Source organism: Xenopus laevis, chromosome 6S, assembly GCF_017654675.1.
Source record: "Xenopus laevis strain J_2021 chromosome 6S, Xenopus_laevis_v10.1, whole genome shotgun sequence".
NCBI classification, from domain to species: domain Eukaryota; kingdom Metazoa; phylum Chordata; class Amphibia; order Anura; family Pipidae; genus Xenopus; species Xenopus laevis.
In genome coordinates, this window is record NC_054382.1 from 22,820,447 (window position 1) to 22,838,391 (window position 17,945).

A 17,945-nucleotide genomic window follows, 5' to 3' on the forward strand; every position below is an offset into this window, starting at 1 on the left:
CCATAGTAGTACAAGTAGAGGAGGAACTGGTAGAAATCCGTTAAAGGGGTGGTTCACCCTTTGGTATATTATAGAATGGTCAATTCTAAGCAACTGTGCAGTGGTCTTCATAATTTATTTTTATAGTTTTTTAATTACTGTATTTGCCTTCTTTTTCTGACTCTTTCCAGGTCTCATAAGGGGGTCACTGACCCCATCTAAAACAAATGATCTGTAAAGGCTATGAATTTATTGTTATTGCTTTTATTATTATTATTATTATTATTCATCTTTCTGTTCAGGTCCTCTCCTTTTCATATTCCAGTCCCTTATTCAAAACAATGCATGGTTGTTAGGATAGCTTGGATTCTAGCAACCTCATTGGTGAAACAGGACAACTTCTGAATAAAAAGTAGTGATGGGCGAATTTATTCAGCAGGCGCGAATTTGCGACAAATTTGCGTGATTCGCCGCCAGCAAATAAATTTGCGAAACGGCCGTGAAAATTCGCTGGCATCCAAAAGAACGGAAGCCCATCACTAATAAAAAGCTAAATAACTCAAAAACCACAAATAATAAGAAATGAAAACCAATTGCCAATTGTCTCAGAATATCGCTCTCTACATCATACTAAAAGTTAATTCAAAGATGAACAACCCCTTTAACTTGTTCTTTGCCTTTATTTCAGTGACAAAACCAAAGTGGCATATCATGGTTCAGGAGCTAGAAGATCAGTCTAAATTACTTAAGAAAAGAAGGAAGCTTTCTTGGTTCCGTCCATCAAGCATAGACTACGTCAGAATTTTGTAATGCTAAGGGGCAGCTTTATCAATGGTCGAAGTGAAAATTCGAAGTGAAAATTTAAAAAAATGAATTTTAGAGTTTATTTTAGTGTAATTCGAGTAGAGAATAGTTAAAAGGTTCACCTTCAAACAACTAGTCGACCTTCGACTACAACTTCGAATCGAATGATTCAAATTACAAATCGTTCGACTATTCGACTATTTGATAGTCGAAGTACTGTCTCTTTAAAAAAAACTTCTACCACCTACTTCGCCACCTAAAACCTACCGAGCATCAATGTTAGCCTATGGGGAAGGTCCCCATAGGCTTTCTAGCCAATTTGTGATCGAAGGAAAATCATTCGATCGATGAATTAAAATCCTTCGAATTCGAAGGATTTAATCGTTCGATCGAACAATTTTTCCTACGATCGTTCGAACGAACGAATTGCGGTAAAACCTTCGAATTTTCAATGTTTGATGCTGGTTTTTCAGCAAAAATTCACATTTTTCTTGGTTTTCAGACGTCAAACGTGAAAAAAAAATCTGGTTTTTCGTGCAGCAATCGGAAATAATCACACTTTTTCCCGATCTGATTTTTTTCAAGTTTTTTTTATTGATAAATAAGGGCAAATTGTGGATTCTAGTTTGGTTGGAATTTTTTATTTAAAAAATCTGAGAAATTTTGATTTTGATTAAATAATCCCCTTAAAGATGGCATAGTCATGTGAATTAGAAGTGAATTTGTGCCCCCTACAATCCCTGCAGCTAAGTAGAGTTAGCCTGTCCTAGGTTGTAGAGCCAAACTGAATAACTTTTGCAGTGACTGCAGCTTTATGATAAAATAAAAGAAAATGTATCTTGGAAAGACCTGTCACTGCTGCTCAATCACCTCAGTGCGTAGAGGGATTGCAAAGCTTCCTTCTAGAGATGTCACCCAGCATGAACCCAAATCAGTGCAGCCGCATTTTATTACAATTACTGAATTCTAACAGTGATATTCCATTAGGGTTTATGAGACTGCTGATGGAAAATGTCAATTGGACCAGGCTCAGAATCATATTAGATGTAGGGGAAACAATAGGTAGTTGTCTGGCACGTTATAAAATGGCAGGATAAATTAATATAAAACACATGATTTCTGTGATTAGCGATGTTTATGGCTTTAATGGGTGTTGCTTGTTGGGAGTGAAATTTACATAAATACACTCTACACAGAGTAGTTTCAATCTCCTTTACTTTTCTGAGAATGCGATTTATTCTCGTTACTGATCTCTACAAAACTATGTTATATAAAGGGGCATATTTATCACAATTGAGTTATGTGAGGGTTTTTGTACCTCAGGTAAACTAGAATTTCAAATGTTTGGGTATTTATGAAAATATCCGAATGTCAAAAACTCGAAAGGAAGACAACAGGAAAAAAACTCTAGTGATTGGTTTCATGTCCCGGAAAAACTCCAATCGCTCGAATTGATAGTGTTTACGTCCCGGAAACTTGAATCAATCCAGTTTTACCCATGACAACTCCCATTGATTTCTGAGTTTTGAGAGTTGATTGAGTTTTTTGTTTGCTTAATAAATACCAGATATTCGAGTTTTTTGAAAATATAACTCGAATGTGCGAATTGTAAGAATGTGTGGGTGCAAAAAAAATTTCAATTGTGGAAAAAAAATCGAAATTAAATGTTTTATACATCTGCCCCAAAAATGTAGGTACACTATCAGGCAAGATTTGTATATGTTTGAAAGCAATGTGGTCATTTAAATAGACTTAAAGAAACCATTGATTTCCTATTTGTTCACCCTGTGTCAACGGGAATACTTTTATTAAGGGTACTAGGGTTCTCTGTGTAACTAGCCAAGTTGTAGTTTACATCTTAAAATGGCATGTGTGCTAAAACATCAAACCTACTCTCTAATTTGGTTGACCAAGGCCAAGATCACATCCCCCATAATGGCTGTATTATCTGGCTGAATATACCCAGCTATACGAGTATACCTAAGGTTTCCATTAGTGAGGTTGTGTTATTGATATTTGCTTCAATGCAAACCTGTCCCGTATCTATGTCAGTATGAGAATGTATCTCATGCTTTCATCAGTGTGGTGCCTGCTCAATCCTTGTACTATTGTGGAACGGCATACTTGGCATGATGGAAGAGTCATCTTGGAGGTTCTTAATGTCCTTGAAACAAAGCACATCCATATGTTGAATAGAAGTGTCCATGAGAAAAACATCTCATGTTTTTTCTCTTGAAATTTGGTTCAGTATTCGGCCAAATCTTTCACGAAGGATTTCGGGGATCGGCCGAATCCAAAATAGTGGGTTCGGTGCATCCCTAATGGAGATCGGCACAATTTTACTCTGGAGGACTCTAACTTTACTCTTTGATAAATATACCCCTATAAGTCTATGTGGAAATTTGTAATTGAGGTGGGAGATAAGTTGAATCTGGGCAAAAGTCTTAGACCATTCCACAGTGCGATTCTTTCATATTGGTGTTTGAGGGGTGAGTTTTGTGAGTTTTAATACTACACTTATGCTATAAAGAGGTGCCTTCAAGCATTAGAGGCATTATACTGACTGTCAATAAGTTTTTGTTTTACTTATTTGTAATTACAAGATGAAAAATAGTAATTTCAGTAGGCACCCATTAAAGAAAAACCTATATTGGCTATTTCTCTTGGCTGTACCTCCCTCGCCACTTTGGAATTTCATCATGAGTAAAACTAAGAAGCAATAAAGAATAAAAACAACCAGGAATAATTTCAGCTGTTGATGGTAAACAGTTGACGTAAACATACTTTACATGTCCAACCATACATTTCCCCATACTGATCAAGTCATACACGGACTGAAGCAAAACTAAACCAAATAAAACTGTATTAATGGCATATGTTTTGTTTGTATTTTTTAATGTTACAATGGTCAGTCCTAACAAGTCTTAGATTAACAATGAGCTTGTCACGATGATTAGTGGTAGCATTGTAATGAATGAATTATTGGAAAATATTAACTTGTCTAAGTTGTATTGCACATTCATTACTCCAGGGTTTAATGGCAGTTTACACCCCTCCAGCTGACACTTGACATTGTCCATGGTGATGTTACACTTGTTTAGGGTTGGTTGTCCATTCATTCAACCAGGTTTCATTTGCAGTGATGTTTACACCCCTCCAGCTGATACCTGACATTGTACATTGTGATGTTACGCTTGTGTAGGGTTGCGATAAAATACAGGTATGGGACCTGTTATCCAGATTGCTCGGGACCTGGGATTTTCCGGATAACGGATCTTTCCATAATTTGGGTCTTCATGCCTTATGTCTACTAGAAATTAATTTAAACATTAAATAAACCCAATAAGCTGGTTGTGCATCCAATAAGGATTAATAATATCTTAGTTGGGATCAAGTACAAGCTACAGTTTTATTATTACAGAGAAAAAGGAAATCGATTTAAAAAATTTGGATTATTTGGATAAAATCGAGTCTATGGGAGACAGACATTCCGTAATTCGGAGATTTCTGGATATCGGGTTTCCGGATAAGGGATCCTATACCTGTAATGATAACATGGTTTAAAGCTATAGTTTGGTGCTCCTTGTGCTCGATACATGCAGGAATTTGCTTCCGATAAAAATTGACAAGAGCATACATGAATGCAAAATAGACTTCAGGTTGTAAACGTCACTGGTGCGAGGACTAAATTATGAGAAACCTCTGTATAGCATTACAGCATATATGTGTGTTTTATAAGAAAGGATAAAATTGGTCAAAATACATTTCTGTGAGTTCATACAAATGCTTGGTCTTTTGTTTCAATTCATTAAAGTGTTTATGTATGCTGTATTTTGCCATGCCTATCTCTCACAAATAATTTCTTCAACTCTTCCTCCTCCTCCTCTTCCCCTGTATCATTAGAACTGCTTATGTAGAGAAAATTCTTGAAACAAAAAGTAAGAATAAAAGAATAATATATTTCATTGAAAATTATATAAAAAAGGAGAGGCTTAGATCTCTAAAGGAAATGCTTTTGGCATGGAAATGTAACTAAAGGGATAAATGCTTTTTATCTCAAAAGCCCAGTAAATATGGGCACCATGGGTAAAGCCACATTTGTCTTTGGAGCACGTGAAGCAAGGTTGCAATAGGAAGCAGCATATTATCAATGTAAAATATACAATGCATATGTTTTTATGTTCCTGTATCTATCATTTTTTTCCCATGGAATCTTTGTTTTTTTGATGGAGCCATTCCTTTAGGTTTTTGTGACATTGACATTATTTTAAAATTACACCTATTACCTTTATTATGGCAGTCTAGCTACAGAACAGGGCGCTGCATTGTGGCTTTCTAAGGGTAGTGGCACATGCTACTTGGAGAGATAAGTCGCCCCCGAAAACATTTTTGTTTTTCGAAACAACGCTTCGTTTTTTCCGAAGTCACCTGTAGTCACGAGGAAACTTTAGGCGACTTCGGAAAGCACAAGTGATCCGAGTTCCTGGGCCTAGGGCAGCAGGATTTTAGGGGGCGGTATGGTGTCCAACCACAACCACATTGGTTCAAAAACACTGGGGATGCGCAGAAGATACAATCATTTTTTAAATTTCCCATGCCCAATCCACATTGCTCAGGTCCCGATTATGAAAATTTGCATGAATAAAGGGGGGGGCACGGGTGAGCGGCAGTGGGACTAGGGGCGCCGCTATGTAAATCTGGCCCTGTCCGAAAATCCGCCATCTCAGACCTGCTGAGGTTGGGTCAGTGGCAGAGGTCCCTATCCTATTTTGAAGTTTCTGTGGTCTGCACTGGAATTTGAGCGATTCAGGAAAAAACTCAGAAAAAACAATACGATTCAGGTTTTTGGTAGACTTTTGATTAAATCGAGGTTTTTTAATAATAAATAAGGTCAACTCGTGGATTCTAGTTTAGTCGGACTTCTTTTTTATTTAAAAAACTTTCTGATAAAGTTGATTTTGTTTTAACCTTTCCTTGTACTTTAAGTTTTTTTCCTTTAAGGTTTTTTTATGTGTGGTTGTCTAGTTAATTAATAAATGATGCGTTTTGAAATGATCTCCTATGGTTCCTGTTATAGGAAAATACAAAGTGTTGTCGATTTTAGGCATTATTCCTTCCTGCAACCCCACCCTAATTTAATACTATAATGGATTTGGCTTTAATACTGGTGTGGATGTTATACGAGTAACTGCTCTGTGTGATGGAAGTGTTACACCAAATGGTTAAAAGAAAATGTTAAAAGAAACCCATGCTCTTTAACATCTGAGTTCATGATTTTTATTTCAAATCTAGGCACTAACATTCTATAAGGCTATTGAGTATAAAGCCAAAATAGCAAATAGCAAAAAGCATTTGTTTATGGGATATTTACAGCAGATTGTTTGTTGCCATGGTCACATGCTAAATGTGACATCAGAATGCAGCACCATTATAAACTATAAGTTACCAAAGAGCTTTTGGTATAATGCATAAAGGGTGAGCTTGTTGCTATGGTTACGTCATTCATATCATTGTGGCATTATTGTTGCTTGTTGCCATGGTTACAGCATTCGTCTCATTGTGACATCATTCTTGGCTCATTGTGACATCATTGTTGACTCATTGTGACATCATTGTTGGCTCATTGTGACATCATTGTTGGCTCATTGTGACATCATTGTTGGCTCATTGTGACATCATTGTTGGCACATTGCCAATGATGACATCACTAAGCAGCAGTAATATAAGGTGTTGTAAACCCTGGACAATCACATTCACAATTCCATCGATCTGTCAGAGTGGTGCAGCTTTGTGTTGCTCCACACTAACATTTCAAACTTTTCAAACTTTTCTACATATTACTACAGAAGATTAAAGAAAAATGAGTTTCAACTTCGTATTAGCTGTTATAACAGCCACAAGTTTATTTTTTCAGGTATGTTTAATTTTTTTCACATTAATGTTGCATTGCCTAAAATTGTTAGTAGACTTATTTAATAAGGAAGCTCAGAAGTGAATGGATGGTTTATGGTCTGAAATGGTTCCTGACAAGGTGGAGAAATGTTCACCATGATGAGCTTATTGGTTTAAACCAGGTTGATTGACAAAGCTTAAAATATTGTGTGTATTTTTTTTAACTTTATTCCTTTTTAGCTGAGTAATTAAACTTTCTTATTTGTTTTTTTAGGATGGACAATTTACGTTTCTGATTGACACACTTATTAATAATCCATACGTCTGCCTGTCCATACTGCTGACTGTTTTGGTGATCTCCGGCTTCAGACAGTTAGCGATTCTTATTGATCATGTGGATATGGAGGAGAAAGTAAAGGAGGAAAAGAAGAGAGCAAAACAACAGACAACTAAGATTCCAGCTAGAGAGAGGCGTGAACTAAAATTATTTCAAGAAGACATTTCAAATTCGCCGTTGCCTCGAATGCCCATTGACAAACCCTTCAACAAATACGCTTCCAAAGAAAGGAAACACTTGAAATCTGGTTATTTGAGATTCAGAAGTCCCCCTTGCTCCAAAAAACAATTCAAGATCTATATAACTCCCTTGATAACTGAGAATAATATTTTGTATAATGCCTTTCTATATACTGAAATCAAGAAGGCACAGAAGCAAGGGTCAGAAATCTTGGTGGACAGGACAGAAGACTTTAAAGGAAAATCCTGAAGAACATTTGTAGTGGAATGTCAGGGCATCGATAAATATTAAATAAACGTTTTTTTTTTATATGTATATTTTGTCCATTAGTCTTCTTTATTGTTTGGGTCCTTTGTGTTATGCAGTTCCCAGTATCTCATTTCATGGATCATCATTTTTATGTATAAATCTGAGGCTGGATATATCAGTGGTTCTAGGCTTTATATCATAGTCCGCACTTTATGTATAACTAATAAAATATTACATATAAGTGTTAGAGCTAATGTTATAAATAATAGGGATGCACCGAATCCAGGATTTGTTTCGGGAGGATTCAGCCTTTTTCAGCAGGATTTGAATCCTACCAGGCCGAATCAAATCCAAACCTAATTTGCATATTCAAATTAGGGTTGGGGAGGAAAATTGCAATTTTTTGTCACAAAACAAGGAAGTAAAAAATGTTTTCCCTTTCCCACCCCTAATTTGCATATTCGGATTTGGTTCGGTATTCGCCCGAATCTTTCGAGAAGTATTCAGGGGTTCAGCCGAATCCAAAATAGTGGATTCGGTGCATCCCTAATAAATATATTTTATTCACTTTTATTGGGGTCAAGAAAGTAGGAAATGTGTGCAGCGTTCATCATTATAAGTACAAAGTACAATTCAAATAAAAAATGGAATCTCAGGGTATTCTAGTGGAATAGGAAAACAAATGGAAACAGAAACCCCTTTATTGGTTTATGCTTCCTGTTACAGCTGGTAATACTAATTAAAAGAGAACTGATCTGGTCAATACATATCCAAGCCTTTACTTTAATTGATCATTGTGTGAACTGGCAGATGTGAAAACAACAAATTTGTGTATTTATCATTTATATTAGGTTAATTCACATAAATGAGAACTAACGCCTAACTGAAGAAGTTGACTAGAAATGTTGTACATTATGTTTTGGGCTTCTGTACCAGCCAAAGGCAATGACAGATCCGTGTCTCCAAAGATGTCCCAGTAGCTCCCCATCTTCTTTTCTGCTGATTCACTGCACATGCTCTGTGCTGCTGTCACTTACTGAGCTTAGGGACCCACTCACAATATACAGTACACTTAGAATAGAAATGTCACAATATAAGGCTGATTAGTAATTAATATAGATAATTACTACATGGCAGCACAGAAACCAGTACAATTAGCATCAGAATTTAATAATCAGCCCTGTAGCATCAGCTTATATTACAGGCCAACCTCATTTTCTGCTTGATAATTTGCAACAACCCCTAAGTTTAGCTTTTCAACAGCTGCTCAGAGCCCACTGAGCATGTGAGTGTCACTGACACTTTCCAAGATGGTGACCCCCTGTGACAAGTTTGAAGTCCTGGATCATTGCTGCTATTGACAAGCTGAAACTTTAGGCTGGTGCAGTAAGTTTATTATATAAAATATGGCATTTTAGCCATATTAATTTTAAGTGTTTTTAAGTTCTCCTTTAAACCCAAATCTGCCCCAATCTACCCCCATTCTCTTCCTCAATCTGTCCAGAATCTGCCCATGGGCCATTACATTATCACCCTGCCCCTTTACATCACTTCCTTGCCCCATGTTGTGCCCCCTGCCCCATTTGTCACCGTGACTGGCAGTCATGCATCCAACTAGCAGCAAGTGTATTCAATAAGTGACATGGCAACTCTACGTTCACTCTGTACAAACTGTAGTTATTAAAAGGATTTCTGTTTCATCCTGACACATGATAAAACCCTGAATGGCTAATTAGAAGTAAATGTAGTGAGTGCACAGAAGCCAATAACTGAATTACTGATCAGCCTTGGAAGGTGGATGTAAAAAATGGCAGCCCTAGCACTTAGTTAGACGCACAGAAACAAATGTTTAAAGTCACATGAACAGGTGGCCGGGTTAATTTTTATGGTGTAATCCCTTTAAAGTAGCTAATTATTTGTTTTCCTGAAGAATCACGCAGCTGCTTGTAAACTGGAAGGCTCTCTCGTTATTAGGTTGTGGCCAAACTGGTCCATTCAACATGGTGACAACTGAATTCTGTCATCTTCAGATCCAGGCAGAACAGAATAAAATCATGTACCGAAACGTTATAGGCAAGTGATTAGCAAGGTGGGATGGCCAGTAGTAATCTCTGGGTAAACTCATTGCATTTGCTTAACAAGCAATTACCTCTCTATGGGTTATTTGTATTACTTTTATAGGTTTATTCTGACCATTGGCTTGAAGCCACAGAAAGGAAGATAAATGTGACATTTGCAAGAGCTCATTTAGTAAGAACTGACAGTTGTTTGAGTGCAAATCCCAGTAACATGCTTTTACAGCTGATATCCATCAGGCTTGTGTAGGGATACTGCCTTAGGGTAGGACTACCCGGATGTTTTCGGCGCGATCCGACGCACTGCGACAAAACGCCGGCATCAAATCGTATGCGACAGAAATAAGGTAAGAGATAGAAATGTCGGATGAAGTCGCAGCGTTGATTGGACACGACTGTCTCATGCAGACGCTGCATCTGCATCCAGGCCTGGATTTGTGGAAAGGCCACCTAGGCCTGGGCCTAGGGCAGCAGGATTTTAGGGGGCGGTATGGTGCCCAACCACAACCACATTGGTTCAAAAACACTGGGGATGCGCTGGAGATACAAACATTTTGTACATTTCCCATGCCCAATCCACATCGCTCAGGTCCTGATTATGAAAATTTGCATGAATAAAGGGGGGACACGGGTGACAAGCGGCAGTAGGACTAGGGGTGTCCGCTATGTAAATCCGGCCCTGTCCGAAAATCCGCCATCTCAGACCTGCTGAGGTTGGGTCAGTGGCAGAGGTCCCTATCCTATTTTGAAGTTTCTGTGGTCTGCACTGGAATTTGAGCGATTCGGGAAAAAACTCAGAAAAAACAATACGATTCAGGTTTTTGGTAGATTTTTGATTAAATCGAGATTTTTTAATAATAAATAAGGTCAACTCATTGATTCTTGTTTAGTCGGACTTCTTTTTTATTTAAAAAATTTCTGATAAAGTTCATTTTGTTTAAACCTTTCCTTGTACTTTAAGGTTTTTTTCCTTTAAGGTTTTTTTATGTGAGGTTGTCTAGTTAATTAATAAATGATGCCTTTTGAAATGATCACCTATGTTTCCTGTTATAGGAAAATACGGTGTTGTCGATTTTAGGCATTATTCCTTCCTGCAACCCCACCCTAATTTAATACTATAATGGATTTGGCTTTAATACTGGTTATGGATGTAATACGAGTGACTGCTCTGTGTGATGGAAGTGTTACACCAAATGGTTAAAAGAAAAGGTTAAAAGAAACCCATGCTCTTTAACATCTGAGTTCATGATTTTTATTTCAAATCTAGGCACTAACATTCTATAAGGCTATTGAGTATAAAGCCAAAATAGCAAATAGCAAAAAGCATTTGGTTATGGGATATTTACAACAGATTGTTTGTTGCCATGGTCACATGCTCAATGTGACATCAGAATGCAGCACCATTATAAACTATAAGTTACCAAAGAGCTTTTGGTATAATGCATAAAGGGTGAGCTTGTTGCTATGGTTACGTCATTCATATCATTGTGGCATTATTGTTGCTTGTTGCCATGGTTACATCATTCTTGGCTCATTGTGACATCATTCTTGGCTCATTGTGACATCATTGTTGACTCATTGTGACATCATTGTTGGCTCATTGTGACATCATTGTTGGCACATTGCCAATGATGACATCACTAAGCAGCAGTAATATAAGGTGTTGTAAACCCTGGACAATCACATTCACAATTCCATTGATCTGTCAGAGTGGTGCAGCTTTGTGTTGCTCCACACTAACATTTCAAACTTTTCAAACTTTTCTACATATTACTACAGAAGATTAAAGAAAAATGAGTTTCAACTTCGTATTAGCTGTTATAACAGCCACAAGTTTATTTTTTCAGGTATGTTTAATTTTTTTCACATTAATGTTGCATTGCCTAAAATTGTTAGTAGACTTATTTAATAAGGAAGCTCAGAAGTGAATGGATGGTTTATGGTCTGAAATGGTTCCTGACAAGGTGGAGAAATGTTCACCATGATGAGCTTATTGGTTTAAACCAGGTTGATTGACAAAGCTTAAAATATTGTGTGTATTTTTTTTTAACTTTATTCCTTTTTAGCTGAGTAATTAAACTTTCTTATTCGTTTTTTTAGGATGGACAATTTATGTTTCTGATTGACGCACTTATTAATAATCCATACGTCTGCCTGTCCATACTGCTAACTATTTTGGTGATCTCCGGCTTCAGACAGTTAGCGATTCTTATTGATCATGTGGATATGGAGGAGAAAGTAAAGGAGGAAAAGAAGAGAGCAAAACAACAGACAACTAAGATTCCAGCTAGAGAGAGGCGTGAACTAAAATACTTTCAAGAAGACCCTCAAATACCAATAGTCTCTCTTTCTGACAAACCCTTCAACAAATACGCTTCCAAAGAAAAGAAACACTTGAAATCTGGTTATCTGAGATTCAGAAGTCCCCCTTGCTCCAAAAAACAATTCAAGATCTATTTAACTCCCTTGATAACTGAGAATAATATTTTGTATAATGCCTTTCTATATACTGAAATCAAGAAGGCACAGAAGCAAGGGTCAGAAATCTTGGTGGACAGGACAGAAGACTTTAGAGGAAAATCCTGAAGAACATTTGTAGTGGAATGTCAGGGCATCGATAAATATTAAATAAATGTTTTTTTTTTATATATATATATTTTGTCCATTAGTCTTCTTTATTGTTTGGGTCCTTTGTGTTATGCAATTCCCAGTATCTCATTTCATGGATCATCATTTTTACATTTAAATCTGGGGCTGGGTATATCAGTGGTGCTAGGCTTTATATCATAGTCAACACTTTAAATTTCACTACTAAAATATTACATATAAGTGTTAGAGCTAATGTTATAAACAATAGGGATGCACCGAATCCAGGATTTGGTTTGGGATTCGGCCAGGATTCAGCCTTTTTCAGCAGGATTTGAATTCTGCCTGGCCAAATAAAATCCAAACCCAATTTGCATATTCAAATTAGGGTTGGGGAGGAAAATTGCAATTTTTTGTCCCAAAACAAGGAAGTAAAAAATGTTTTCCCCTTCCCACCCCTAATTTGTGTATTCGGATTTGGTTAGGTATTCGTCCGAATCTTTCGAGAAGTATTCGGGGGTTCAGCCGAATACAAAATAGTGGTTTCGGTGCATACCTAATAAATATATTTTATTCGCTTTTATTGGGGTCAAGAAAGTAGGAAATGTGTGCAGCGTTCATCATTATAAGTACAAAGTACAATTCAAATAAAAAATGGAATCTCAGGGTATCCTAGTGGAATAGGAAAACAAATGGAAACAGAAACCCCTTTATTGGTTTATGCTTCCTGTTACAGCTGGTAATACTAATTAAAAGACAACTGATCTGGTCAACACATCTCCAAGCCTTTACTTTAATTGATCATTGTGTGAACTGGCAGATGTGAAAACAACAAATTTGTGTATTTATAATTTATATTAGGTTAATTCACTGCATGAGAATTAAAGCCTAACTGAAGAAGTTGACTAGAAATATTGGACATTATGTTTTGTGCTTCTGTACCAGCCCAAGGCAACCAGAGCCCTTTAGCAGTAAAGATCTGTGTCTCCAAAGATGCCCCAGTAGCTCCCCATGTTCTTTTCTGCTGATTCACTGCACATGCTCTGTGCTGCTGTCACTTACTGAGCTTAGGGACCCACTCACAATATACAGTACACATAGAATAGAAATGTCACAATATAAGGCTGATTAGTAATTAATACAGATAATTACTACAGTGCAGCACAGAAATCAGTGCAATTAGCATCAGAATTTAATAATCAGCCCTGTAGCATCAGCTTATATTACAGTCCAACCTCATTTTCTGCTGGATAATTAGTGACGACCCCTAAGCTTAGCTTCTCAACAGCTGCTCAGAGCCCACTGAGCATGTGCGTGTCACAGACACTTTCCAAGATGGTGACCCCCTGTGACAAGTTTGAAGTCCTGGATCATTGCTGCTATTGAGAAGCTGAAACTTTATGCTTGTGCAATAAGTTCGGTATAGAAAATATGGCATTTTAGCCACACAAATTTTTAGGGTTTAGTTCTCCTTTAAAAGCCCCTGCTTTTTCACTATGGCTCCTAAGTTAAGTGTAAGTGCACCATGGTATCTAAACTCTGATTCAATATCTTTGCCTTTTTCTTTTTTTTAATTCCTTCACCCAATATTATACTGGTAACAATACCTTGTCGGGACAATCCACACACAGCCTGAAAATTGTACGAAACTTATATTTGTACAACTTTATCTTTGCGTCTATGGCCAGTTTAAGAGTTTCTATACATACAGCAGTTTTGAGTGTGAATAATCTGCTCCTCCTCCTGCCAAGGCCTTTTATTTATTAACCCCCCCCGACGTTGTTCGACTCACACTGGTGTTCAGAGGAGGGAAACAGGCCAGGGATGAACACATTGTGGAAAGGCCACCAAGGCCTAGGGCGACAGGATTTTAGGGGGCGGCATGCTGCCTAACCACACCCACATTGGTTCAGAAACACTGGGGAGGCCAATCCCCATTGCTCTGGTGCTGATGATGAAAATTTGATTGAAAAAAAGGGAGGGTATAGGGCAACGAACGACAGCTGGCCTAGGGGCACCTGCTATGTAAATCCAGCCCTGTCCTCTTTGTTGCAAAAGTGAAAAGTTGTGTTTATTCGGTCAGAAACAGGCAACGTTTCGGGCTAATTCTCGCCCTCCGACAGAATAAACGCATCTTTTCACTTTTGCAACAAAGAGGGGCTGCAGTGTTTTTTTTCAATTCACAGTCTAGCTGGCAGTAAGGCATTTCAGGGAGATTAGTCACCCGAAGAAGAGGCGATTTGACGCAGAGCAACTAATCTCCCCAAGTAGCAGCGTGAGCCACCACCCTAAGTCTGCCTGCGGTTAATTAATATTTAGAAGTACCCTGCTGTTCTAATTGTTGAGTACAAACCTGTCCTTGGTGAGTTGGTGAGAGATGAAAGTTCATACAGTAGATACTCTCTTCACATTGTGCTTGAGTGCTGTACGATGTAACGGTACTTAACCATTTCAAGTTTACTTAACCTCAAATAGCTAAGGTTAAATACTAGTATCAGATGTTGGCACGTTTTAGAACCCTAGAAGAAACAGAACACAGTATGCGCGAAATGCAATAGGAGTCTAATATAGGTTTGTTATTGTGTATAGACATGCTCTGAAAGCATGCATTGGAACGACCTGGGCGCCTGTTGTTTTATTTGCTTGTATAAATGCATGTTTCTTCAGTGAATTCTATGAACATAAATAGCATGTAAGCTGTTCTTACCATAATGACTCACTTGAAAGGATATATCTGAATATAGTCTAGACACAAACACCACAGCACAGCAATAATTCCGCACCTTTGAAAGTAAAAAAGAAAAATTAAAGCATTGTATCTGAAAAAAAAGGCCATTTCCCTCCACACATACTGGGGCCCATTCATTAAGTTCGAGTGAAGGAATAGAAGAAAAAAAACTTTGAATTTCGAAGTTTTTTTTTGGCTACTTCGACCATCGAATGAGCTACTTTGACCTTCGACTACGACTTTGAATCGAAGGATTCGAACTAAAAATCGTTTGACTATTCGACCATTCGATAGTCGAAGTACTGTCTCTTTAAGAAAAACTTCGACCCCCTAGTTTGCCACCTAAAAGCTACCGAGCTCAATGTTAGCCTATGGGGAAGGTCCCCATAGGCTTGGCTACGTTTTTTTGGTCGAAGGATAATCCTTCGATCGTTGGATTAAAATCCTTCGAATCGTTTGATTCAAAGGATTTAATCGTTCGATTATTCCTTCGATCTTTCGATCGAAGTATTTGTGCAAAATCCTTCGACTTCGATATTCGAAGTCGAAGGATTTTCATTCCCCAGTCGAATATCGAGGGTTAATTAACCCTCGATATTCGACCCTTGATGAATTTGCCCCTAAAAGTTAATCTATGAATAAAAGTAATTTCTCTATTTATTTTTTCCTTTCTGTTGAGCTCAATGTAAATCCCTGCTTTTTAGTAAAATTCTTATTCGTTTGGTAACATATCAAGAAAATGGATTTCCGGCTCAGAAATTTACCGTTTACCACACAATTCTGCACACTTTGCCTTTGAGGCAGGTCAATGAGACTTTGTAATGCTTTGCAGCCTTACAAAATTACCAGCAAGGCTCTGTTTTCATAATGACCCGCAGAGCTGGGTAGATACTGCTTAGCATAACATTTGCAAGTCATAGGCTATTTACCATCAACCTGATGTTCATTTCCCTGGTGCACCGTGAAGAAAAAAACATTTATTTGCTTATTTTTCACAAATTTAGTTTGTGTCCCTGATGTACAGAAAATCTATGCTTTAGCAACTGTCATGATGTAATACATGTGCGAGAGCAAATTTATTACAAATAATGTTGCTTTTACAAAAATAACAACACGTAAACATTACAACACTCGACAGTGTGTCGAGGAATGAATTGAAACTGCTGAAAATATACCTATAGTTTATTGTTAAAAAATGCTTTACATTTAAACCCATGTTTATTTGCTAAAAGCTGTAAATTTGCTAAAACATTCTCACTTAAAGAAAATTCTTGGTCTTAGGGACACATTTATAAAGCTGTCGAGAAAGTGGCAAAGTGATATACTTTTTTAATATGGGCATAGCTAGGAAAACTTCTTGCTTAGCTAGAAAACTTCTGTCTTATATTGTATTGATCACAAAGTTTTTGATGTATGTTTACTATAGACATGCCATATTTACTGTAACATTTTCTTCCAGTGCATGTCGATGGACATATATTAAATTATACATTTATTTGGGGGCAGATTTATTAAGGTTCAAATTGGAAATTTGAATTTTCGAGATGGATTATTGGTCAAAACACAAATTAAAATTGGGAATAATCCAAATTCGAATTCATGATTTATTATACCTGGACCCTGGGAACAAATCAGATTCGACCATTCGCCACCTAAAACCTGCCTAGTTCATGTAGAAATCATTGGGAGAGTACTCTTATAATTGTTTGAAAAGAAATAATTGCACTATCATTTGTATTGAATTTTTTAACATCGCTTAAAAGTTACGTCTTTAAGGTTGCCTTCTACATTGACATCTACAGTTTTCTGTGGTTTCTCTGGACCTCATCTGTGACTTTCTCTTGTTTTTTTTCACACTGTTAATTTATAGGTGGCACCTTATCCATGTCCCATTAAAGGAGAAGGAAAGGTTAAAACTAAGTAAGCCTTATCAGAAAGGTCCATCTAAATATACCAGTAAACCCCCAAAGTAATGCTGTTCTGAGTCCCCTGTCAAAAGAAACACTGCATTTCTTTCCTTCTATTGTGTACACATGGGCTTCTGTATCAGACTTCCTGCCTTCAGCTTAAACCACATTGCCCTGGGCAAGAGCATGCTCAGTTTGCTCCTCTTCCCCACCCCTCCCTTCTCTACTGTAATCTGAGCCCAGAGCAGGGAGAGACTCAGGCAGGAAGTGATGTCACACCACATTAATACTGCAGCTCCTATTCTAAACAAACAGAGAGTTTCTAGAGCTTTTTACTCAGGTATGGTAAAACATTCTACAGAATAAATATAGCATTCTAGCTTGCACTATTGCAGCTAATCTATTGGCAATAAAATGCCTCAGTAGCTTTCCTTCTCCTTTAATCCTTTTGTGGAAACAATGTACATGTCTTGTTGCGAATGCTTGAAAAAAGGCCAGTCAGCCCACCCCTGGTGATCATTAAAATGATTGGGTGACATTGACAAAACCAAGCTAAAGCTGGCCATAGACACACAGATCCTATCGCACGAATCGAGGATTCGTACGATTTTCGGATCGTGCATGGAGAGTGCCAACAGCTTTCGTCCGGCCGAGATCGGTCGTTTGGTCGATTGGTCAGGTTTGATCCAGCCGGAGCTCATTGCACATGACCTTTGATAAATCTGCCAATGTAAAATTGTATACATGCTTTTTAAAAATATTTCCCATCATCCTCATCTTTTAGGCTATACTTTTTGGTAACATTGTCAGGGAAGGAAGATTTATCAAAATTTAAATGTAAGCGCTCTAAAAAGCTTGAAAACTCCCATTTGTGCTTTTTATTAAAAACTAAGTATCTTAGAAACATGAAAAAAAAACATAGTGGCATTCTACTGTGTATTTTCAATGAGTCTGCCGTATTTCAAACTAATCTCGTAAATTCAAAATGGAAAATTAGCGCGTTTCACGGGCTCAGACCCGCTTCTTCAGGCAATAAACATAGGAGTTACAGCATCTGGCAGTAGTATACACACTTAGCGCCAGCATCTGGCAGTAGTATACACACTTAGCGCCTCTGTCAGAGGCGCTAAGTGTGTATACTACTGCCAGATGCTGTAACTCCTATGTTTATTGCCTGAAGAAGCGGGTCTGAGCCCGTGAAACGCGTT

The 17,945-nt window shown here is 37.6% G+C and overlaps 1 pseudogene; it reads left to right on the top strand.

Moving 5' to 3' along the window:
* Positions 1-13,598: 13,598 nt before the first annotated feature.
* Positions 13,599-17,945, top strand: part of LOC108719669 — a 250,167-nt pseudogene continuing 245,820 nt past the window's right edge.